General features: G+C 44.2%; 1 long non-coding RNA gene across 2 annotated transcripts; it reads left to right on the top strand.

Moving 5' to 3' along the window:
- The first annotated feature begins 2,366 nt into the window (after positions 1–2,366).
- Positions 2,367–9,920, top strand: LOC136014251 (uncharacterized). 2 transcript variants are annotated; one of them, XR_010612573.1, is made up of 4 exons: positions 2,367–2,475; positions 3,447–4,083; positions 5,169–5,375; positions 9,875–9,920. It is a non-coding gene; the product is annotated as an uncharacterized LOC136014251 (long non-coding RNA). The 2 variants fall into 2 exon arrangements; XR_010612572.1 differs by lacking the exon at positions 2,367–2,475 and adding an exon at positions 2,968–3,083.
- Positions 9,921–23,745: the final 13,825 nt, after the last annotated feature.

Below are 23,745 nucleotides of genomic sequence, written 5' to 3'. Positions count from 1 at the left end.
TTCTTTTCACTCGTATAATCTCAGAAACAGGGATGCAGCCCATTGGTAACAGTTCTCCCTTCTCCGTCCGGTTGCTTGCAGTTAGCCCTAGATTACTAAGAGGAAAAATAGACCAAATTTGCACTTAGAGAGGGAAGAGGGTTGTAGATGCCTTGCAGGTGGCCCATTCCCTATTGTATGTACGTCTCCTTTTGCACATGGATATTACCTGCCCAGCATGAGCATGACTTGTTAATTTTGGCTTATAATTGTGATTGATAAGCAATCAAGTGGAAAATAGTTTACAAAGCAGAATGTTGAAATCCTCTCATTTCTGCACGCCCACAGATATGATACTGCCACCAGCACATATCCCAAGTGCGGGCTCCTGCATCCTCCAACATGCACACACAGCCTCTCTGCCTGTCCTTCTCTCTCTCCCTGGCCAGTCCAACCCACCGGCAATCTGTCTGTCCCTTCCCAGTGTCCTCAATTCCCCTTCACGCAGCCTGGTCACCGGTATTTGTCATACTGGCACTGGTCTGTACTGGGAATTCCTGTGTGGCATCTGGCACCTGAAAGTGCCCAGGGAAGAGGCGGTCAGAGAAATTGTCTGGGGGATGCAGAGTTTTTGCGGGGGAGATATAGTCAGTGCACTCTCCCTCCACATGAATACTTTCTTCTGCCCCTTGCTATACTTGCTGACAAGACAAAGGGGAATGTGGACTGTGTTGCAAAAAGTGTGAATTGGTTTCATTTAATTTTAAACAAAGTATTACTATATTACAAATCCATAATCTCTCCATGATCCTGCCTGTAAATTCAAGGGGAGTAAGAATAGGAACTACAGCCACAGCTACTGCTTATATCCTTCCAACAGAGCTCCATGGAGCTACAGGTATGGCTGCTGCTGAAAGGACTCCCTTGTGTCTTGGGTATAGCTGCACACTCACTTCCCACTGGGGGAAGAGGGGAATCTTTGCCTGTTGGAGCAACATTTTGCATCTGCCTTTTATGCACTGCTCCCTTCTGAAAGACACTTTAGAAATGTTAGGGATTTTTAGAGAGGATGACAGAGTATTAAATATTTAGTCCCTTGTATTCTTCATTTGGATTATTTGAAAATCCTTTCCGTAATTGTCTTGTTCTACTTCCAGAGTAGTGCTGTGCTGCTGACTGCAGCTCTCATTCTTCACTGTTATTCTTACTTATATCTCCTGTAGAGGAAGGCCCTGGTCAGAACTGGGGCAGACTGCGTATGGGGCACTGTAGATACAAATAAGCAGACATGGTCCTTTTGCTGCTGCAAATTCACAGACTATAAAAACAAACAGATGGAGCGTGGCGAAAGGGGTCACAGCGCACAATCAAAGTGATCGGGGCTGTTGCTGGCAGCCGGGGGAGCAGCATAATTATAGACTCTCTTTTTTTTTTTTTCCTGAAAGATACATTTCACTTGCCCACCGTTTGGAGGGTTTGTCTGTGATAGAGAGGAAGACAGATGTGGAGAGGTACTTGGAAGGACAACAGCAGAGAAAAGAGATGGCAAGAGGGGGGAGCAACGGTCAGGATCAGATAACCAACAATCTAGACAGAGCTAAGAAGGAGAAATAAGGCCATGCTCAAACTGCTGAAATGAACAAGGAAGCTGAGGGTTTGTTGTTGCTGGGCCTGCAAAAAGCTGAGGAAGGCTGCTGGACTCAATCCCTCTCATTTCGGTGGGCTGCAAGCTCCTGGAGCCTCCGTTTCACGGTTCTAAGCTCCTGTTGGCCAGAAATGAGCACCAATGTACAAGCTTTCTCTAGGGCAATGACCTGCATACACCTTCCTCCTTGACCCGACCCTCACCATGCATGGTGAGGAAAGACCCCAATATGATGGGCTGCCTCTGACTACCTTTGCAGAAGCACCTGGGTCTCCAAGCATAGTCCTGTGCATGCGGCTAATGTGGCCCAGGGGGATGAAACAGAAGGAAGTAAGAAAGAGTGCTGGAGGAATAAACTCGAAATTAACTCATGTGAAAGGGAGTGTCAAGGGAGGAGATGAAAGGATATTGGGACACATCACACTGGGGTGAAACAGGAAGGCCCTGCTCCCTCATCCCAGCTGGGAAAGGCTGTTAAGGGCTGGTGGCAGGGGAAATGGAGGGGGTGGTGAGTGGGGAGCATGGAAAGAGCTGCATAAGCTGAAGCTTACTGTTGTAACAAGGAGGAAAATGACAGACGAAAAATAAAGCCCTAGAGAGGGATGAAATAAGTTCTTTAACTAATCAGCTTGTCCAGCTGAGTGGGAGGGTTAATCCAGCTGCAACAGAGCAAAAAGACTAAACATATGGGGCAGGGCCAGCCTGGCTGCAGGAGCACCACGTATTTCCCCTCCAAGGGTGAAGATGGTGGGGAAGGCAGGGCTGGGGCAGGCCTCTGAACAGCTCAAAGATCCAGAAGCTGGGGGGGCTTTCCCTGTTCTCTGAGGAGCATGTGGCTGCACAGTCCCTATGTGAGTATCCCCCTCCCTGCCTGAGCAGGAAGACATGCAGAGCTTTCCTTCACAGCTGGGAGAAGATGGCCCTCTTTGGTGCTCACTTGTAGCTAGCTTTCTCGGTTTGTTCTTGGGCAAAACGGAAGTAACATCTCATAAAATCCACCTGAGGCATTACAGTGTAAATGATGAATTTGCCCAAGGTATCTAGGCAGGAAAGCTGGCAGAGATTTTGACTGTCTGTAGTAGCTGGAGGTAATCTCAAGTGGGCTAGGGTATAGCCCTGGCTACTCCTACAGTCATAGATATCATGTGCTTGGGTAACTCCAGCTGATCTCAGTTTGGGGTGAATGTTCATTTCAAGGTGCATTTGTACTCCTAGGTAGACTGGGGAAAGGAGGTGTAGGTTAGTGTAGTTCACAGCAGATTTAATAATTATTGTCCTCACAAGTGATAATGGGTTTGGTTATTGTCTTTTACATGTTCTGCTTCAGTTTCCCAGAGTGCCTTCAAGCTAAGGGGGTCCCATTCCCCCATCCAGTAGTGATAACACTTCAGAGAGACTGAGCCACACAGCGAATTGGCTGCTTCTGCCAAGCAGGGCAAAAAATGAGGGTGAGGGCAAGGTAAGGAGCAATCTCTCAAGACAGAAAGGAAAAGGAAAAGAGTACTGTCTTTGGAGGGCCTGTTGTCAAAGAAGAAAAGTCAGTCAGTCTGCTATTTCTCTGGCTCTGCAAGAGCCAAAGGGCAGAAAGCCTCTGGCAGGGAATAGGGGCAGGAATGGTTAACTTTTTGTTGTGCATTTATTAGTTTTTTTTCTCTGATAGCTATCAGCTGTGTTGAAAAGGCAAAATTTAAAATGCTGACAGGGTATGGGACTACATCCAGGTCCCTAACTATGCCTAATGCAGAAGGGTAAGTTGTATGACACAGAATTACTTGTATTATGGTTTGGTTGGGGATTTTTTTCTTTTTTGCATTTGCTGCAGGAGATGTGCCTGAGAACCAGAAGAACTTATTCTGCTTTCACCCACCCTGGAGTATCAATCATCAGCAAGACTACTGTTCAATGACCAGTACAGCTGCAAGAAGAAGCAGCCCTTCAGTACGCGGTGTTATGGCAGGAGTGTGGTGGGCAGTGTGATGGATCTGCAGCAGCTTGAAACCAAGTGCCAGGTCTCAGTAAGCACAGGCTGCATTACCCAGTGTGCACAGGGCACAGGGTCCCCCCCGGTGACTTTGAATACACGAGCCACTCACCAGTAGATAATGCACAATTTTCTAATAATGGAGCCAGCAGCAGTGCACTAGAAATGTTTCTGAGCACAATGGCGTGCTTCTCTAGTTGCAGCCCGGGAGGCATGAAGCAGTGAATTAGGATGAGAGGTCAGAAAGAAATTCTCTCTCTGGGAGGCAGGCTGCAAGAGAGACGGCTCCTCTTATTGCTGTTATTACTGCTTCTGAAAGGTTACCAGACTTTTCTAGCCTGTTGTCCTGCCAGCGGGGATGGGTACCCCACTGCTGAGGAGTTCCTCATACTCAAGTCTCATTGTCCACAAACCCTCCCTGGCACTGAGCATATAAGGGATATAGGAAAAGCGGGGAACCACTGTGTTTTCATTGCAGGTGGGTAATCCACTGGGGACTACCTATGCTTAAATTTACCATTTGGTGATACCCAGGATTTCTCTTCTCCACCCCAGGACCACAACCAGTGAAAAACTGGTCAGTGAATTACTCTGTTTTAGCCACTTCCTTCACTGTCTTATTTGTCAGAGCACATCTGCAAATCTGGGTCAATGCATTGTCCTTCCTCCAAATGTTCTGCAGACACATATAAGCAATGTCTCCTTTCCTTACAAAGGGAAAACCAAAGGGCACAGACTCCGTGTTTGCCTGATGTCAGTTGGTAAGTTGGTGACAGGGCTAGCAAGCAAATTTTGCAGTCCGGATACAACTTCACCATCCTCATGACATGGTCCTTGCACTTTAATTAGAAGTGGCAGACATCGAGTAGGAGGAATGAAAGCCACTGGGATTTAAAAGAAACAGCTCCCTGTCTTTGTGTTCAGTCTTCAAGATTTTTGTGACAGTGAAGAACAATACTAAAGCAAAAATGCCTGGACACACCAGTGGGGCTGTGCAGCAGGTGGATCTCTGTCAGCTTCATAGGTATGGAGCTCTGCATTTTTGGTTGAAAGTCCAGTTACTTTATGTAAAAAGTTCCAGAAAGAGCTTGGGCAAACTTGTAGCCCTGTAATGCAATATTGCCATTGCTAGCAGCAGGTCACAGCTCTGCCTGAGCTTTTCTTGACCTGCCTGCAGATTTGTTTTAATTGGTTTAGCTGTAACAACAGCTTTGCTAACTGACCAGGTAGCTACAGCCAGTTTGTTTTGCTTTTGTTCATCTTTCCATGGTATAACCATATTTCTGATTCTAACATCATGCTGCAGCACAGAGAATGTAGGTCTGGTTTGACAACAGACCTTAGGAAGTGGGGACACGGGATGCAGTTTAGAAAAGCACAGATATGGTGGGATAGCAAGAGATGGGGCAGTGCTGCAACAGCCAGGTTAAGAAATGCAGCTGGATAAATGTCCTGGAGCTGGACAACCAGTTATTCTGGGGAACAAAGTGAACAAGGAACAAGTATCTAGCATATGTAAATTGCATCATACATAATATATTCTGATGTAATCTGGAGTTGCAGACTGCTGAAGGAAGATGAAGGTGTAAAAGAAGGCATATAAAAAACATGCCAACAGGACCCTAGAGTGAGGAAGAAGAAGCCGTCAATGTCAGCATCATATTCTTGCCAGTGAAGGACTCCAGATGCTGATGACACACCATAACAACCTCCATCCCCTCCTGTCAGAGAGAAACCATCACCATCAAGACCCAGAAGAGCAGTGCAAGGGTGAGCATAACCCCAGGAAAAGGCATGCAAACTGAGAAGTTTCAAAATGCCTTGTTCCTGTTATTGAGGGATTGTCTTTTTCTGTACAGAAGTATGCTTCCTTAGTCTGTTATAGGCAAACCTGGAGTATTACTCTTGGATTACACTGTTAAGATTTTGATTATACTACGAACAAATTCTTGGCTTTAGATAAATGTGTGTGTGTGTGTTTCCACTGTGCCCATAAACACAAACTTCATCATAATATTTGATTTCAGCTTCCTGCAGATGGAAGATTGTTCTGGAATTTAAATGTAGTCCTTTTGCTATAGACTAACTAATGCATTCAGCCCACAGGAAAATCCAAAGAGGTAAAAGAAGTAAAGGAGGAAAACCGGAAAGGGTTTAAAAGATACAATTGAACTGCTCTTCTTTTTTTTTCTTCTGGAAGAGAATTGAGTAGGAAGACTGTTTCAGAAAGTGACCCCTGCACTTTCTCTGAAAAGACATGGTTTTATCTAGGTGAACAGGAGCAAAAATCATCTGCATAAGAGCTTAAATGGAATAGTCCTCAGCCTCATGCAATTGAAACATATGTCATTTAGCCAAGATAAATTCCCTAATACTCCTTAGCTATTTTGACACTTAAATCCTCTATCACATGCTTCTGCGAGTCCTTCTGTCTGGTGCTGGGAAGAGTCCAAGTACATTTGAGCAAGATATGCCAGGCTCTGCAGTGGGCTTTCCAGGATAGGAGTAACCTGTAAAGAATTTCCCCTGTTGCACTTTAGCAAATGGGTAAGGGAGTATTTTTGAGCAAAGGAGGCATAACCACAAACACATCCAACCACTGGTGGTTCACTTAAGATCATTATTCCAAACTACCTCAGCAGCAGCATATCCTTACCGCCTTGTAGGAGGCTATGCCATAGCCCTAACAGCTCTCATCACAAACCTGTGTTGCTTGTGAAGCCTGGTGCGATTTCAGAGCTGTGTCAGCTGGCTGCAGTGAAGGCAGGGACATGGAGCTGGGGCATTTTTTTAACTTGTGCTGACTGCCGAGGAGGAGAGGGGCTGGGGGGTTGTCCCTAGATTAGTTTGCCACCCATCCTCTATTCAGGTCCTCCTTGCTCTTACCCTGGTACTGCAAGAGATGCTGCGATGCTGTGCCTGGTGTGCTGCCTTTGTGTGAGCAGGGTCCTGGCAGTTGCTGTGTGTGCTGGGCACTTGCTTTGCTGCTCCTCGCTCCCTCTCAAAAGCAGTGAGCAAGATAGCTGTGCTTCTCCCACCGCATGCACAGCCACCAGAGCATTAGAATGTGCACCCCATCTCTGTAGCTGTGTATGGAAGTGCGGGAAAGGCAGGAAACATGAGGTCTGTGCTTATCAGAGAAACTCCTTCAGATAGCAGGTGAAATGGGCAACATTTGTGCACAGAATGAGTACACATGCGCTACACCGTATGCATTAACCATGAGGCAGGAAGCAGGGTGTTCCCAGTTGCTGCTAAATCTCAGCTCACTCATCTGGACAGCTGTTCCAGCTCGTCTGTTTGAAGAATGTGATGGAAAGCTGTGGCGCCCAGTGCTCAGCACAGCCAGGCATCAGTCAAGAGAGCTGGGCCCTGCTGTTGAATTGCTAGGTGACTTTGCATACACCTGGTCAAGAGCATCCATTAATCATCTGGCTGAATCATTTTTTGAGAGCTGGCTACGTAGGACCCTGATGCTTGCTGTGTGTCCTTTCTTTGGTACTGGACAACCTCTGCAGCAGAACCTGATCTTTGGAAAGAATCCCTTCTCCTTGTGCCACAACATACCACTTGTCAGCCAACCTGAGAGGGAGCAAGCACTTGTCAGCACACAGTGCCTTCCTGGCAGCTCAAGTGTGCCTGTAAATGTGCCTGAGAAGTGCTGTTAGAGGGTAGCTTACACTTCTCTAAAAAGTCCTGTGCTACCTCAGACAGGTCTCCTTAAATCTCTAGGTAAATAAAGACTCTAATGTCCGTTATCTGACTTCACAGCATTTCAGTTTCATTAAGTTAATAGCCTATATCAAGAGGCCAGCCTGGATGCTTGCAGTTGATTTAAAACCTGTGAATTCATCAATCTTAAATTGCACTTCAAGCAAAGTCAGCGTAGCGCACCCTGGGGACACATGGAAACCTTAATGCTTCGTGCTGGACTTTGATGCAAGCACGACACAGACCAGATAACCAGAGTCCTTTGTGCAACCCTTATCTGGGCTTGTTCAGCTGAGAACTCCCTTTGCCGTGCTCGTCAGCCACATTTCCCTCATTCACAGAGGGGTGATTTGTCTTTGCAGGCAACATGCTAAGCAGGCAGTCATAGGGGGTTGGTCTTGCAGCCAACTACTTAGGGATGCATGAGAAAAGGTGGACAGGTAGATGGGTTCATGAGGCAGCTAAGCATTTTCTGTCTTATCTTCTCAGTTTAAGAATTGTCTTGTCCAGATCTTTTCACATTTTGTAGAAGTTCTCCATCTTCAGTCTAGACTCACTGCATGGATTCAGAGGTACAGTCGAGGTTTCTGGGTGCGCTGCAGAAACAGTCAAACCAAAGACAGAGAAGACACTCTGGAGTGACTTCAGTCTTGGGTCCCTTTTGGTGTTGCATCTTTCCATGCAAATCTTTCAAGTAATAAAGAAACTAAAACTAAATCAAGAAGAACTAGGGGAGGTGTGGGGAGGGCATGGGGTGTAAGACATGAGAGGCAGCCGACTCCCTATCTAGCCATGTGAAAAACTCCTTATGTGAGCTCCAGACTGTTTCTGAAAGTGTCCAGACAGAGAAAGAAGAGTGATATGAGCCTGTGTTTTTATCCCAGCTTTTTCTAATTTGTAGTGTGTAATGATACCTTATTTTTTATACTTGGATGCTTTTCCTCCTTGCCGAGTCCTTGCTGCTTCCTGCATTTCATACATAGCAAGGTCCTCATCACATCAAGAATTCATAATCATCCAAAAATATTCAATAGGAATATAAAATATTTACATGTAAAAGACTGTCAGACAGAATGAATCACTTGTGTTGCTCTGTTGGAAATTGTTCACTTAGAAAGGGCATGAATTGTGCCAGGGCATGAGACGCTGTGATCCTGATGACTGCAGTGGATACGATGTGGATGAAGCCCCAGGGTGGTCCTCGCAGCTCGTGTACTTAGCTGCTCTGTAGTGCATGAGGGTGGCTGGGAGCCAGGTATATCTCTTCCAGGATGGGGCAGGCTCCAGGTGTCTTTGCACAGCGATCCAGCCCTTGGGCTGAGCGCAGAGTAACCATATCAGACAGAAGGAGGCCAGGTGGCCAGGCTTGGTCCGGACGTCTGACACTGCCAGTATTTACATCCCAGATCCTCTCCTTCTTTTAAACACCTTGATGATTCTTTTTCAGCATAGTTGCACTTCCGTTATACTCTATTTTTTTGCTGGATCTGGCCTATGCATATACCTTTCTTCTGCACAGCAAAATTTCCATAGAGCCTGTCTGCCATCTCATATTCCTTTCTAAGCTTTGCTCATGCCCTGACTTTCTTGAACCAGCCCTTCTGTATAGGCTCCTCAAGATTGTCAGTTGCATCCTCCCTTGATCCTCTCTTTCAATAGCCACAGCTGGATGCTGCACAATTGCCATGCCGTGAGCTAGGAGGAACAAAATGTCTTTGGCAAATGACCCAAGGGCATGTCCACATGGCACAGTGCACTGCTGTGCTGGAGGTCTGAGTAAGCCCAACAGCAGGGTGCTGCATGGAAACATCAGCTCGGGTCATGAATGTGGCATAGCAATGCCAGCAGACTGCTCCCAGCAGGACAAATTCTCTGGAGCCAGCACCACACAGTGCAGCTCCTCTGCCTTCAAAACCACAGCTAAGTCATGTCATGCAAGCGTGGAAGTTTCTGCATGAACTGCACTGCATGATGGACATATGCTCTCTAGCGTAGTTGAGAGTAGGAGATGCTCTGTGGTTTTGAGCATGCAGTCTAGGATCCATCCACGTGCATTATCACAGCAATGAATAAGTCATTGTAATTCCCTTACTGAGCACACCTTGTTACTGTTTGGCACTAGTCAGCTAAGGTTCCTTTATAAACCCAATGTATAAAATTAAATGGCAGGAACCCAGATGCTGATTAAACTGGACCATGCCTGGGACAGTAGTCTCGGCCATTTGATATGCTGATGACGTGCTCCTTTGAAGGTAAGGGGGTTTAGTGTATCTGTCTGAAGAAAGTTGCCTAGTCCAAGTCTGTCTAGTAAAGGAACTGGTAGCAGGACAGAAGTCTGATAAAAAATGGTGTCTGGTAATTGCTGCTGGTTGTTGGAATGCTTTGTACATACAAGATTTCAGAACAGAGATATAATGTATCTCTGTAATCTGGTCATCCCTAGTGTAGTTTCTGTTCCCATTTCCATTCATGTACTAAATACTAACAGCTGTTAGAGCTCCTCATGAGGTTCAGCAGGATCCTTTTCATCTGTTTGTTGGTTTAACTTTGACACACAGGAAGGACCTATTCTGGAAGAAATACCATCATGTAACAATACTTGGGCAATAAATCCTGTGCTCTGGCAATATGCAAGGGGAGAAGGAGCTAAGAGGAGACTGGAATTCCCAGACATCTATGGCATGCAGGATTTGAAGGGCTTCTCTTCTTCTACTGCATTGGTGTGGGACCATTACCCTGTCATGGACAAAGGTTCATTGGTGATTGAGTTTCACTGAACCAGTCTTCAGAGAGTCCTTAAGAGATTGGACCAGAAGGTAGAGAGGAATCTAGAGGTGTTTCACCCACTGAGAGCTTCAGCAAGTCACTTAACCCCTCTGTGCTTCAATTCTCATTCTTCAGCCAAAGGCAATGTTGACATAATGAGTTCTCTGGATGATCTGCTGCTAAAAAGATTATAGCCATCCAGACAATAGCAGTAGTGTATGAGCAGCAGAGCAAGGAAAAGAACATTGTAGTCTCCTTTCAGGAGGCATCTAGGAGCAAAAACATTGGCCCACAGAAATTGCTGTCTTGACATTTTCTCAGCATCTTCCTTGCGTATTCCAGACTTTCTTGTTGCCCCTTCTCCAATGAAATCTGGGAGCCTGAAAGTTGCCCATGTATATCTTTTCACTCACACACGTGGGGTGGGTTTTTTTCTACAACATCAGTGTATAAGAGGCTGTGAGGATCAGAACTGTACAGCAAAATGGAAAAGATCTGGGGATTTGTATTTGGTAGGGATGGGGAAAAGGGGAGAATCATTCATAAATGTATTATAGAGAACAATCTTGTGTTGACAGAGGAATGAATGAGGTGACCTAATAAAAACTGTTGTTACAGATTTTTTCACTTCTGTCACATAATAGAAGACTTCAGTCTCCAGAGCTGTCAATGCAACACCTTTCACTGGCAGTATTCACTCAAAAATAATCTCGGAAAAAGGAGAGAACCTCAGTTAACTGCTTGCCTGGGGCAGATAGAATACAGCCAGAGGCTTGTTTGGCAAGTAATTATAAATGCACTTTTGCTGCCCAGGTGCAGGAAGCACAGCTTAAGCTTTTATTCATTAACATCATTAAAATTTCCATTTCAGCTGTCGCTCTGGCATTGACAATGCTTGCGAAATTGCGACCAGGTCAAGTCAAAATTGGCAGTAATTCTGGATACCATGAGTTCAATTGCTTAAAAGAGCCAAAAAAACGCTGACAGAAATGTTAAATGATTCAGCGGTACCTCCATGCACTTTAGATGACAAGAAGGGGAACCTTGAGGACAGAAAGAAACAGAGGAGAGGGCTCAAGAACACGGGAAATGCCATGCCTGATCCATTTGTTTAGTATTTTGGCTTTGATACTGGTGAGTATCACAATGTACAAAGAAAGGCTCACAGGCTCTCATGCTGGACAGTTAAGGATAACCATTGCTTAGGGAAACATCTCCCTAGCACCTTCATTAGTGGTTGGTGTACATGCTATAATATGAAGCTTTTATATTCATCACTTGTATCTTAACTTCTTCTATTGTAAATCTGGAAAATTTCAATATCCACAAATATCTCCTTATTTGAATCCTTCCACACCCTGAACCTCAGAGATATCTTGTAGCAGAAATTTCCACAGGTGAATGAGGATGCCTCAGGAAAAGTATTCCCTTTGATAAAATGCTTTCCCTAGCGCTCAGTTTAATGAGATGTGCCTTTGGTGCTGGAGTGTGAAAGACAAGGTAAATAGAAACATTGAATTTGCTTTTCTACATAATTTATTCTAACTATTTTGAATACCTATTTTATTCATATGATTTCAAAATAAATACACCTGCCGTTTAATTTGCTTCCTATATGGAACTTGTGCTATGCCTTGAAACAATTGTGTTGGCTATTTCTAGACCCTTTTGATTTCTGCCACAATTTTCTTTGAATACAAAACTGAACTGAGCACAACATTCCGGACATAATGCACTTCTATACTGCTCTCACACCATTTTTAGTAAGAAATCCCACCCTATTGCCTATGCACACCTCAACAAATGAAGAGCATATGACTGCAGAGGAGCACAATGCTACAAGGATACAGACTACAGCCTACGAGGCCACGGATGTTTATAATTTTGAACCTAGGAACACATGCAGATACTTCAAATGAATCCATGCAATGTGCATTTTTTACCAAGAAATATTACACCATGCCACAGTTGATTTCTCCCATCTTTCTCTAGGTTTGACAAAGAATATGTACCATTTGCAAGTATTGCCACCTTACTGATGATTCGCCTCTACCATATTGTCAATTAATCTACAAACAAACACAGATCTTTCTAGGAGCTAAGTGCATGCTGATATTAATATTTTGCCCTGCTGGAAACAGTAAACTTGATGCTCAATTACGTATTTATTTTTTCAGACGCTTAGCCAGCTTGTCTGCTTGCTGTGGCATGATGTTCTCATTAAGAGAGTACCTGATTGCCTACCCTCTTGTTTGGGTCCTGTCGAGAATGTTTTGAAAACCCAAGTGAAGCCAGGCAAACAATTTCCGTTTGTCCCATATTTGCTGACATGCTCAAAGAGTGCTAATAGACTGAAGTGGGTTTTGCAAATGCCCTTCCAGAGTCCCTGGTATGTCTGCAACTTCCAGATATTTTGTCATTTTAGTCTTGTTTTTGTCGCAGGGAACCAACACTCCCTGCTCTGCTTTCCCAAACACCTATTTCAATGCTGTTGCAACATCTGCCACCCCCTGATTCTCCTTAGAGCTGATATCAGCCAAGCTGAATATTTTCTATTGCAACTTAGCAACTTCATTCTTAAATTCATTCAGACCACCAGATGTACTGTGTGACTTTTGTCAAATTGCTTAACTATTCTGTCTTGCTGTTTTGTCCTCCTCCTCTTTGTATAATAAGGTAGAAGTAGTTATCTCCCTCAGTGGGTTGGAGAAGCTTACTTCATTCATTTTTGTAAAGTCCTTTAAGTCCTTCAGAAGTTGCTATAAAAGTGCAAAGTACTATTCAAGGACTTAGGCAGTGTTCCCAAATGCATACATACATTTTGAGAAATTTGAGTCCACCTTTAAAAACATGAGTTCTATGTGAAATGCTTCCATGATCATACCTGTTTCTTATGTTTCACATTAAAAAAGAATTGCCTTTATTTGAATGGGTGCTCTAGATTAGTTGTTTGATCGTATCTTTTTCCTACAAACATCCCTGACATATTAATATGTAATAACGAAAGGATTATGATAGCAGGCCCACGGCAACATCTGGTTTCAATTTTTATTTCCATCTCCCCCTTTATTTATTTATTCTTTTTTAAAGGCCATTTTTAATGCCTTTCCTTTCCTCTTTTGTTCTTTTCTGATTCCTGAGTAGATGATGTGGTTTCCCTGAATTTCCAATAAAACTGAAACAAGGATATGATTTTGCCCTTTGTTTATGCCTACATTACCACAACAGCATCCATGACAGTGTTCCAGCCCAGGGACAGGGCTTACCTTACCTCTGCACACACTGGTTCTTGGAAGTTACTACAGACCCAACCAACTCCATATCCCAGCATCTTCTCCTCACATTTTATTTTTGTTCCTCTGCTACTAACCGCACGTTCCAATAATCTGTCCTTTGTACTTACATATTGCCAAACAGATACCTTTTCACCCCAGAAGTCATTTAGTTTCTGTTGTCATCTCCACCTCTCTGATAATTGCTGTGGCAACTTTTTTCTGAGACACCTTCTTGCCATGTGGTGGAGGTACGGATGACTCTCAGGTCAGATCCCTGAAAACGTATTGCTCATTAACCAGATGAATGTGCCTCTTGCCATTCTCTGAGCCTCAGACAGATGCCCAGTTAGGATAGATAATTTTTGATCTAGCTGCACCCTTCTCTGGGGCTTCTTCCAGGGGCCATTTCTCAGGTGATGGCTCTTAAAACTGGAGAATCATAGTCCATCCACTCTGTCTGGGCTATCCCCCCAGCAAGACATCTGGCTATCTGTGCAATTTAAATATGTTTAACTGCCATTAACAAAGTGTATCAGTATTGCTTCATCATGCAGCGTTGTCCAAGACCAGACTGTATTTTAAGAAGCTTGTGCCATTCTTAGTGCTTACTCTGGCCCTTGCTCCACAATATGTCAGCAAGTTCACCTTCCTCCAGTGCTCTGCAGCAGCTTCCCATGAATATCAGACGTGTTATTTCATATCACTTCCCCTTGCTTGAGAGGGGTAAGTACATCTTCTACAATGCTTAGATCAAGGGTTTATTGATGTTCTTAGATGCCCTGGGTAGGCAGGCTGGGAACATGCCTGCAGGAGAGCCCTTTGCTCCTGAGTTGCCTCTGCCACATGCTCGCACTGAGCCAAGACACACAATCCTCAGGGACTGGCCAGCATTAGCTCAGCAGTTGCTTTTTATAACTTCTTGTGGTAACTCAGTAATTGATATCATCATCCAAGCTGCTTGAATAGATGTTTTCTGATCCATCTACCCCTCTTACAAGAGGGATAGAGGGGAGCAGGAAAAGCCAGGTGTCTGCGGCACCAAGAGGCAATTTGTAAACTGTATTTTGTCTGTTTACTTGAAAGCACAAAATTTGTCACTTGTGTGAGTAATTTACTGCTAATTATGAGCTTACAGTCTGCAGATAGGAAAATCAGAGCCAATGTGCATTTTCAGAGGAACAGGAAAATTATTCCAAGTACTATATAATTATGTACTTAGCTGAGACTTGCTCCTGAGCCTTTCTAGAACATTGTTTTTCAACTTGAGCAAGTTTACATACAGTTTTGTTAGCATGAATGTGGGAAGGGAAGACAGCGTATGCCAGATAGAGGGGAAAAACGGACTAATGACAACAAGAACAGGAGGATAACACCCAAGGTGCTAAACAGTTAAAATTTTTCTCAAAGCCCAGAAGGAGTAACTCTTGGCCAAGACTGTGCAGTATTTACACATCACTGCTGTACATCCTGCAGCCCTTACCTTTTCCTGTTCCAGCCCTGAACTCCTCATGCACAGCTCTTCTCCCTCCTCTGGCCCCCACCATACCCTGCTTCTTCGCATCCTAAGCTCACAAACACACCCTACTAAACTCAGCCCCATATGTCATATCTAGCAAGTGAACATAAACAATGGAAAGGAAAAACATCAGTTTCATTTGTGTCTTAGTGCAGCATTGGACTAGGGTCACTAGAGCTGCCAGGCCAGTGGAGTAATCTCTTGCAAGAGTACAAGGCACCCAGAGGGTCCAAACTGCGCTTTGCTAGCGCAGTATGCCACAGCTTCATTTTGCATCTCCTTTGAGAGAAAGTAAAACCCCAAAATATTTCTGTGGATTAAATCACACGGTTACTGAGTTAATAGTCTAAGGGCAAAGAAATGGGAGCCACAGAGGAAAGAAATGTTGTCAGCTGAGATTTGAAATGGGAGGAAGAGTCAGTGAGGCAGGGAGCTACAGGAAGGAAAATGTTAAATACTTAATTGAATTTGCATAAGTGATTCCTTAATGATAAACTAGAGATAGGTGAAGCAAAGAAATTAGAGATGGAAAAGAATTATTAGGTCATCTAGCCCATAAAGCAGTTCAGATAAAATAACAGTCTTGCCTGCTCACACATACCCGTGCTCTCATTCATTCTTGCTCTTTCTTCCTTCTGCATACACATATGAACTCCCTGGATTTCACTTGCATCTCAAACCTACAGCAAATATTTTCAGAAGTTTTTATTATTTCTGATGTTTCTTTCAATAAAGAAAATAAGGTGAAGAATTTATTAGCATGTTCTTTGCCTGTTCCTTCTACAAAACAGAACAGAGCCAATGTGTGTTAGTGTTTGCTTTGCTGTCCGTCCTTTTTGCTGCAAAACAATCTTCTCTAGATGTGGAGACTGAACCAAACTCTGAGGCTGCCTGCTGAGATCCCTAGCTTGGCAGGCACCCCAGTGCCAAACAAGGCTTCTGTTTTCACTATGTGAACATTTATCTACCTGGAAATGGGCAGGCACCCCAGACAAAAATCATTAGGCATAGGCTTCAAAGAGCTGTAAAATTACCAGGATTAAGGCTTTCTGCTGAGTCAGTCACAGAGATGGTTTCTGGGCACCAGAGCTCTGCTGTTACACAGGGATCTGCATCCCAAGACCAGGGCTGAGCTCTCACCAGCAGCTCCCCTTGCTTGGAAAAATCTGCTTAACTCTTGCAGATGGTTTTATCTGGAGACCTGTAGGAATGGTTGTGCCAGTTCTCCTGGGCATCTTCCATAAGCCAGAGTGTGTCTGGGAGCCTCTGGGGCCTGTGGAGAAAAGCACATGTTTGAACATTTAGCAGAATCTATATGGATTTTTATGTTTTGCCCGTGACAACAAACAGCCCCTGGATAAAGTGTCATCTGTGAGGTTTCACTACAGAAATATGAATGACTTAGCAGTTCTCCCTGCTCATCAGAAGGTTAGTTAGGATCAATGCCAGCTTCACTGGGGACAAGCTAACACAATAAACTAATTTTTCATTAATAATGGTCTGAACTTTTAATGAATCTGCTTCCTTCATGCTCACTCCAGTTTTGCCCTCTACATGCAGGACAAGCAGGGTGAGCTGGCATGTCTACTCAGGGAAGCAGAAATTTTAAACAAATATGGCAGGAGAATGAGGAGATGTTAAATTTAGATTTTTAGCAAAAAGTACTTGAGGAGCTGGACTGGGATGAGAAACTCACAGGGAGGTGACCTCCCATTCCAAAACTGTTTCTGTTTTATGCAGTGACACCTTGCAAGAAACTGGGCACTCAAGGCAAATCATGAACCAGATTTATTCCAGTAACTTCAAACTATAAGTGCATTTGCAAAAAGAACAATCTGCCCATTAATGGCCTGAAAGAAAGAAGAAATTAATCAAATGAATGATTGAATATGAATTATTCTCCCAGTCCTTCAAATCTCCAAATGCAGTGCAAGTCCTTTCTAACCCAATCTCCTCATCGAATCTTCTCCCCTTTAAAAAGCTGTTGTATTATTTGCCTAAATTATTCATGTACTGACATAAACGTGTTGGTTATGGAGTGGTCCCATCTCCCTTTCTTTCTGATGAAAATATTATTTAACTTAAATCTGGCAGTTATGTAATTTAATCCTTGCCTTCCATTATTAATGAATTTTAACATGAAATATGTAGGTATTTTCTCTATTCTGCTTTATGCAGCACTGGCCATAACTATGTCAGAAGAATTTTTTTCTCCTTTTTTGAAGAAGTATTTATTAGAAATTGTCCTCCATGGTGCTGACACGAAGAAGTTTAAAGGGAAGAGTAATTTCGGACTCCTTATTTTTAGCCTTGTAGGCCATTTTCAAAACCAGACTTTTCCAGTGCCTTACAGCTTATTGACTTGAGTCCTATGTCGCTTTCTGGGGTGATGGATCCCTGCCCCTGCAAGCAATTCTGATAAAATCAACAGATATGATAGTAAAGGTGAGTTTGGCTAGACCCTTTCCTGAGTTTTCTCGTGAATTTTCTCGCTTGGGAGATGGCTGTAATTCCTGTCTGGTTTATCTGGAAATGGAGTGCTGGGAATGATATGCCCATTTACAACGTGATTGCTGGCAACAGCACCTAGAGTTTCTCATTGCCAGCCCTGCCTCTTCTCATGAGACCATCCTTCTTTCCACAGCTGCCAGCTCCCAAAAGACCTGGAGCTGCCCTCACTGGTTGTCCCTTCCACCCCTGCATGCCAGGAGCCCCAGAGCTGTCACTGTCTTTTCTCATGCTTTCTGGTGTGATTATTCTCACTCCTGTTTGCACACACAGATGGAGCTCAATGGATCCCTAATAGCATCATTTACTTAATTAACATGCAATTAGCTTAATGAATATTTTACCCTCATTATGTAGTTACTCATCTTTATCTGTTGTGGGTAAGTCTAGTGCCCAGCTCTGACCTGTTATAAAGACAAGCCAAATTAGTCTGGTTCTTCAATTATGTTCAAGGGGCCTGTTTACACAGTTCTTTATCCCTCCTTTTATTTGTCACATCCATGATGGAAGGGTTGGGGTTTATGGAGGCAGAACATGTCTTTTTCTTCTTCCCCTGAAGAATTAGAAATTTCCTTAGCGTCGAGACAGAGGCAGGGGTTGGCAATATTAAATTCTTGTAGGTGGGTGGTATATTCTGCTGACTTGGTCAGGATGAACCCTATTGCTCTACCCATGGGACAGACTTTCTTGGCAGTGAAATCTTCCAGTTGTAGGTCCTTCCCATTTTCAGCCTGCTGTATGGTATGGTGATTATGTTACAGTGTGTCAAATGTCTTTCTCCATCGCCTTCTTCACACTCAGTATTTGTGCCACAGCAGAAGCAGCATCTATGCCTTGAAGGCATGGGATGGCTGTTCAATTAGTTTGAAATGCAGATAGGGGCAGAGGGAAGCAAGTGTGCATAGGAGAAGAAAGTTTGCTTGAGTCAAGAGTGACCTCTTGAGCTGACTGCAAAGCAATTTGAAAGAGATTTGTTCAGTCTTACTAGACGGGTAGAGTGGTGGCCTAATAGATCACGTCTTGGCTCTAAGTGGGACACGTGTGAGGGAACATTTCACTCTCACCTTCCTCTGGGAAGAAAATTGAAAACATCCCTGTGTTGACTTGCTTACTCCTGGCATCTCAGTGGCACCCTTACCAGCTGTCTTCTTGTTATGACCTGGGGAAGGCAGTCATGCCTCCTGCCCCATGCCTGGGGAAGCAGGCTGATAAGAGCCATTTGGTCTCAATGAGAATCCACACAGAAAGAGAGAAATGGACTTCAAAGATTTTAACAAAAAGAAAATATCTCTGGTAAAATACCATCAGAAAGTTAAGAAAGCAGTGAGCATCATTTCCTTCAGGCTACGCTTTTTGTTGTTTCGAGTCAGCAAGGTTAACCAGAGAAATAGAGCAGAAAGTTGAGATTATCAGGAACGGCTACAGTTGGGCTTTCAAAGCCTTCCCACATACTTCAAAGGAAAACAACAAACTTCATTTACACAATGCATACTCCTGCCTTCTTAACCTGGAATTGGCTGTGCAGAGGAGAGAGAAGTGAAATACTAAGGGGCTGTTAGCAAAGAGTAAGTGCAGAAACAATGAGAGATGTCTTCCTTAATGACAGGAAAACTATGCCCCCTCCTCTGCAAAGCCAAGGGTCCTATCCAGCAGGGCTGCCACGTCTTGCTTGATCCTGCATTTTTCTGACAGGGTCTACCTCCCTGCCAGGCCAGGCCCAGGGCTCTCCTAGTCAGGCTATTTCCAGTTCTGACTTAGCATGTAGCGCTCAAAATCTGTTGAGGTATCACCCGGCTCCTGTCCTTACGGAAGAGCAGCCACGTTCGATGACGTAACAAGCTGAGAAGATTTGTGGGTGTGCATATTGCAGCAGGGTCAGCCCATGCAGTCCATGTAAAGAGCACTAAGTCTGCATTATTTGTCCTAATCTGGCACTCTTACAGAAACAGCTGTTACGGGGCCTGAATACTTTACTGACAGGACAAACGCAGCTAAAACAGCCATCTATCCCAAAATCAAGTGGACAGGCTCATAGTGCTCAGTATTGTGGCTGCTTAAGCCTAAGGATCAGGATTAACATCCATTTGTCCTCATCCTTTGGCTTGACTGAAGTAGGCTTGTGGTGCAGGGTAGGTTGGTAGATCAATTACCGTTTCATCCTGTAGCTACTGTGAATAGCTCCCTATGCTCATCCAGCACTAGGGAGGGCCCTGTGCCACCACTCAATATGAAGTAATAGAATCTTTCCAGAGGCAGGGGAGGTAACTGCTAAGATCCATGTGTAGCAGAACTTGAAGACCATGATCTCTTGTTATCATTGATTTCTACACAGGGCTTCCCAAAAAGTTTATGCTAATGTGGTCTAACGGACCCAAAATGTCAGCCAGAGTGAACAGTCAAGCCATTGACTCCAGCAGACTTGAGCCACTTTAACACCAGACAAATCTTTTTTCCTTGTGACACAAGGCAAGACACGCTACTACAGTCAGAAAAAGGACTCACACACAGGGCTATATCCAGCTGGCAATATCTGTGCATGTGCCAGAGGAAGCAAAAGCCTGCTCTCCTTTGGATCAAGAGGGCGAAGGCTTTCATTTTGGGTGTGAAGATACCACTGTGTAAACTTTCTCATGATCTCTCTCTGTGTTGTCAGAGCCAGCTAGGTACTACTACCCTTTGTAGGTGTAGCACAAATGTGAATCTGATCCAACATACTAGCTGTTACTTTTTAAAGCATTTTGGGTTGTCTTCATAGAAAGTTCAGAGGGAATCCACATTCACAGCCCTACTCTGCATCAGCTGGCAGGCTCAGAGAGGCCAAGGACTCACTGTTGACCCTGGCTGAGGAATAATCATAGAATCAGCTAGGATGGAAATGACCTTTAAGATCACCAAGTAATGGCAGAGCCCAGTGTGCGTAGCTGTTCTTCTCCTATCACCTTGTTAGAGAGATCACTTTATTCACCAGGGCTGTCAATTGAACACCTTTCATCATCAAGAATCCTGTTTAGAATAAAACAATAGACCCAAAGTTGATAATCAGATGCAAATTATGTACCAGTATGCAGAAGACAAAGATAAGATTTGCATAAAATGTTTGTATGACAATGGCTAAGTTTCCCTTATTTTTTCCCAGAAGTATCAAAGCACAGAAAGCAATAATTCTGCACCCGCTCACCTCTTTGACCACAGCCCTCAGCCTCCAGACCTGTATTTGAGGGCAGAGCAGTTCACCAGAGGTGCCCTTTCCCCTCCCACATGCCGGGGGAACAGCAAGCTGTGTGGAGGCTCAGGTCAGGCGTTTTGGCACAGATAGCAGTGTTTGTTTCTTTTCTCAGGAATCTCTTTTCCAGGAGAGGAAGCCATTAGCTAAGAAGGTGATACGGATTTGCTGCTGCTCTGCTGTATTAACACAGCTTGTTCAACAACTGCTCTCTGTAGAGCTTAAAATAGTCTTTTGAGGGTAGGAAACTGCACCAGCTTCAAACCAACAGATAAGTCGTGTGAAAAAAGAGCAGCCCAGGGTGCCGCTGCTGACACAGTTTCTCTTTTCCAAACAGCCAGGAGTTTCTTGTGTGGTGGGATACACTGGATATGTGCTTTGGCCAGTCTCAAGCTCAAAACTGTCCTTCTGCTTCCACTGTCTGTTGGGGTTGGGCCAGTGTTGGTCAGGGGCAGTGGTGTCTCCCGGAACAAATGGAGCTATTCATCAGTGCTAATAGGTAACTTATAGGTTCAAGTGGTTTGCCAAAGCCAGAAGGTCTTCCTAAAGAGTGCAAACGAAGTGGCTTCAATGTGTGTCAATAGCTGCTGCTCCTCAGCCTCCTTGGTGAAACACTCAAGAGGATGCTAACGACACTCTTGCTTGGAGACTGTAGGGATGCCTTCTGTATGATGCCACCCAGCCACGCTGGGCTCATCGGGGCTGACCGCAGCTCAGGCACTGGGAAAGATGCAGTGAGAGGGAAAAGGCTGCTCGTAGGATGTAGGGGCTGCATGACTCATTTTAAACCCTGAAGTATCGTGACACAAATGAAAGGGAAGAACTGGGGTTCTCCAGAGATGCCTGTACAACACCCATGAGTCTGACTCATCTGTGGCTGCCCAGAGGCCCTTCTGTCAGACGGAAAAGAGCTGAGCTGTGGCAGTTGCAGCAGTGGCTACAACAGCAGTGCCCTGTTCTCGTAAGTCACTGCCATCTGCTTCCCCCAGCCAATACTCCCTCCCTCCCCCAACAGTTAAAAACATGCTCTGATTTTTGTCTTCCATGCAGCATTTTATTTCTGATAGTTCTGAACCAATCTCAGCTGCAGTTTACCAAGAAAATTGCAGAGCAGTCCACCTTTCTCCAACTCCAGCTCCATGTATTGGCTGTTTTCTTCCAACAGTCATTGATATGTGTGGATGTGGCCTCTCTTTCTATGCCCCCCTGCCTTGTACCTCCCCCTTCTTTTTCCCTCTCTCTCTCTCCCTCTCCCAATGGATGTTGTATATATGTGAACCAGGGCAAGAAACAAGAAAGCTGATGCTCAGAACAGATTAGTTTGCATTACACAGCCGACAGGCTTTCTTAAGGAAGGCTAGGTACTGGGAATTCAGCATTTCCCCTTCATCGGTGATTGATTGTCTCTGTGTCTTGGGGGATTGGAATTCTTTCTGTATTTTGAGTCACTCTTGGTAAGTCCAAAAGTAACAAAAATGTACTTGCGACATGAAATCAGGCCTAAGAAAACATCCTTTCCTCCCTTGGCTTCATAAATGTGATGTTTTCATCTGCATTGCTGGCTGCTTTAAGACATACAGGGATTGTGGCCTTTGTCATCCCAAACCACTCAATAAAGTACTTTAAGAGAGGTACATACAGTGTTTACCCAGGCTGGACAGGCGAACACAGAGTAACTTCTGAACTCATGTGCCCAGCACTACAACCCCCTCTTCCAACAGCTCTGCTGATAATGTTTTTCTGTTCTTTCTGCCATACAAAATATGTTTAGATTGGTATTAACCTCACTGTGCTTATGTGGGTGGATGCACGTGTGTGTATGTTATTACCCTTAGAATTAACAATTGCAGAATGTACCTGCTTGATTCACTTTATAAACAGCAGAAATTACTGAGTATCAATGAGCTCCATGCCAAACACAGGATAGGCTGCGTACCTATGAGGGATGAAGAATCACAACTAGGATGAATATGTAATCTTGCATTCATACTGTTGCTTTTAAAACCAAGAATAAGGTTACAATCTATTTCTGTTTTAAAGGCCCATTTTGGTTCCTCTACCAATTTGTCTTGTGAAGTGTGTTTGGCTTGAAAAAGACCAGACTGACTCTGAAAGCAAAGAAAAGTATTTGTGAAACAGCTTAAGGAGAGCTCATCAAACGATGTTGGAGCAGTAGTTTATTAAAGATTTAACCCCTTTGACATTTTTCTGTTTGTTTACCGTTTGTTCACATCCCTCTAGCTCACAAATATACTGTTTATTGTCCTTCAGATTTTCCATTTCATTAATTTTGGCTGAAGGCTCCAGCAACAGCTGTATTTGAAGAAACTAGATTATAATTGAGAGGAATTATTAATGATTTTGCTCATGCCCTCTACCTTTCTTATTGATTTCAGTAGAAATCATCAGCTTGATGGTATTCCCATGGATCTGAAATGGGAAGGGGCATATATGTGAATGTCACCATCCTCTGAAGTTTAGCTGTGTGTGCTAACAGCACATGAGAAGTCTGCTCCTGCTTGGGGTGAGTAAGCCACCTCCGTTCCCAACACCCCCCGTTTCCAGCCTGGCACAGTGAGATTGCATCATGTGTACTGGGTACAGTTTATGGGGCAGAAGAATTTGTTTTATACAAGATAACTCAATTATCTGCATCCTTTCATTTAAGTGGGAGGCTGTGTTTGCAGCTGTAAGATAATGGTTCCAGGCTCGGCTTTGCAGATGTGAGTTTCTCTACCTTATTACAGACAGGGCTTTTTTCATGCACAGGCAAAGGTGGGAGCCTGCCAGGGGCAGCCAGCAACGTAGTTTGCCTGGGCTGGAAGAGATGGGGATGGCGTAGCTGCAGCAGGCACCAGCCGACTGTCCAACCTTTCCCCCTACAAGCTGTGAGGTATCAATGGGGTAGAAAAGGAGAAATACATCCCAGGAGGGACTCACTCTGCTGCTGCCACACAGGTGAATTTTGCCTGCCCAAGGGTGAAGAGAAAATCCTTGGGCTGCAAAATTAAATTTTACCTACCCTGCTGATAAGCCTTGAGCCAACTCTTATTATAGAGGTATCTTCACCTCCTTCTATTTTGACTACAAAAAGAGGCTTATTGAAAGGTTGATTTTGATCCCTGTTAAGAGAAAAATAAA

The sequence above is a fragment of the Lathamus discolor genome, chromosome 5, assembly GCF_037157495.1.
Source record: "Lathamus discolor isolate bLatDis1 chromosome 5, bLatDis1.hap1, whole genome shotgun sequence".
NCBI classification, from domain to species: domain Eukaryota; kingdom Metazoa; phylum Chordata; class Aves; order Psittaciformes; family Psittacidae; genus Lathamus; species Lathamus discolor.
Note: the sequence above shows the minus strand (reverse complement) of the source record. Positions and strands in the feature narration are given on the sequence as shown.